The sequence below is a fragment of the Poecilia formosa genome, unplaced genomic scaffold (genome assembly GCF_000485575.1).
Source record: "Poecilia formosa unplaced genomic scaffold, Poecilia_formosa-5.1.2 Scaffold1367, whole genome shotgun sequence".
Taxonomy (NCBI): Eukaryota; Metazoa; Chordata; class Actinopteri; order Cyprinodontiformes; family Poeciliidae; genus Poecilia; species Poecilia formosa.
In genome coordinates this window covers 45,131-46,667 of record NW_006801306.1, presented here as the reverse complement: position 1 = coordinate 46,667, position 1,537 = coordinate 45,131, and the positions used below count along the sequence as shown (strand labels likewise).

At 46.6% G+C, this 1,537-nt stretch overlaps 1 long non-coding RNA gene across 1 annotated transcript; it reads right to left on the bottom strand.

The window, feature by feature from the left end:
• Window positions 1-845: 845 nt before the first annotated feature.
• On the bottom strand, window positions 846-1,531 carry LOC107835263 (uncharacterized). The gene is made up of 2 exons (XR_001661081.1): window positions 1,247-1,531; window positions 846-1,208 (listed from the first exon to the last, which is right to left on the bottom strand). It is a non-coding gene; the product is annotated as an uncharacterized LOC107835263 (long non-coding RNA).
• Between the last annotated feature and the right edge of the window lie 6 nt (window positions 1,532-1,537).

The following is a 1,537-nucleotide window of genomic DNA, read 5'->3' as shown; positions in this document are numbered from 1 at the left end:
ATGGAATATATACTAGTCAGTACCAGTCACCGTTTCGCTCACGGTTTTTTTTTCTGGGTAAAAATCTTTCACATCACCTGCTCCTCACCCAACTAGTTTGGTGAAAATCTGCCACGTCATTATGCAGGCTAACATTTTAGCCCATGTAACACACCTTGTCTCCAAAACTATATAAAAGTTAATACATCTTGACAAAATCTCATCCCTAATTAGGATCTGAATCTAAATTCCTGTTGTGTAATGAAACTTGGTGGAGATGCCCCCAATTAACCTTAATGCTGGCTAGCACTGAAATGTTTGATGCTTCATTACATAATTTTCTAAACTGTTCTGATTTTTTTCCATTTTGCTTTATTGTCTCAGTCAATAGATTTTATATACCAAGTTTCATGTCTGTCCAGTGATCAAAACTGGGTTTTGTCTTTGGTGAAGCACAGTAAAGATATAGGTAGGTGGAAATGGGTGCGGCCTGTGTCACATGATGCAGAATCATTTAACAGTTAATGTTGATTTTTAAAGTTCTTCTGTGACATTTTTTCAGGAGTTAATAGGCAAACTGCATTGTCCTTCGCAATAATTTCCCCCAGGTAGTGGAGGATATAATTCATTCTTCTTTTATCTGAATTGCAGTAAAGTTTATGACCTCAGTGTGCTTTTACTGTGTTTGAGACAACATACACCTGTCAGAATAATCAATAAATCAATTAATCAGATGATAAAATAAAACAAACTCAATCATTTCCATTGGCATGATTTATCGTTTCTCTTTTTTCTCTCTTTCTACCAAAAACTGGATAATAAATGTCTTCAGTTTGGTACTTTGGTCTTGATTAGACCTTATTTTGAAAAGCAATTTTGTTTAACCCCTCCTTGGGCTGCCACTTTATCGTGGTGGAGGGGTTTGAGTGTCCAAATGATCCTAGGAGCTATGCTGTCTGGGGCTTTATGCTCCTGGTAGGGTCACCCAAGGCAGACAGGTCCTAGGTGAGGAACCAGACAAAGCGCAGCCTGAAGACCCCTTATGATGGAGACAAACTTTGGATCTGGTGTTCCCTCGCCCGGACGTGGGTCACCGGGGCCCCCCTCTGGAGCCAGGCCTGGAGGTGGGGCGCGATAGCGAGCGCCTGGTGGCCGGTTTTTACCCACAGAGCCTGGCCAGGCTCAGCCAGAGGAGGAGACGTGGGTCCCCCTTCCAACGGGCTCACCACCTGTCGGAGGGGCCAACCCCTTTGGCCCCTCCGACCACCTGTCGGAGGGACCAAAGGGGTTGGATGCATTGTGTTACGGGCGGCAGCCGAGGGAGGGGACCCTGGCGGTCTGATCCTCGGCTGCAGAAGCTGGATCTTGGGACGTGGAACGTCACCTCTCTGGTGGGGAAGGAACCGGAGCTAGTGTGAAAGGCTGAGAGGTTCAGGCTAGAAATAGTCGGCCTCACCTCGACGCATGGCTCTGGTTCTGGAACCAGTCTCCTTGAGAGGGGCTGGACGTACTTCCACTCTGGAGTTGCCCATGGTGAGAGGCGCCGGGCAGGAGTGGG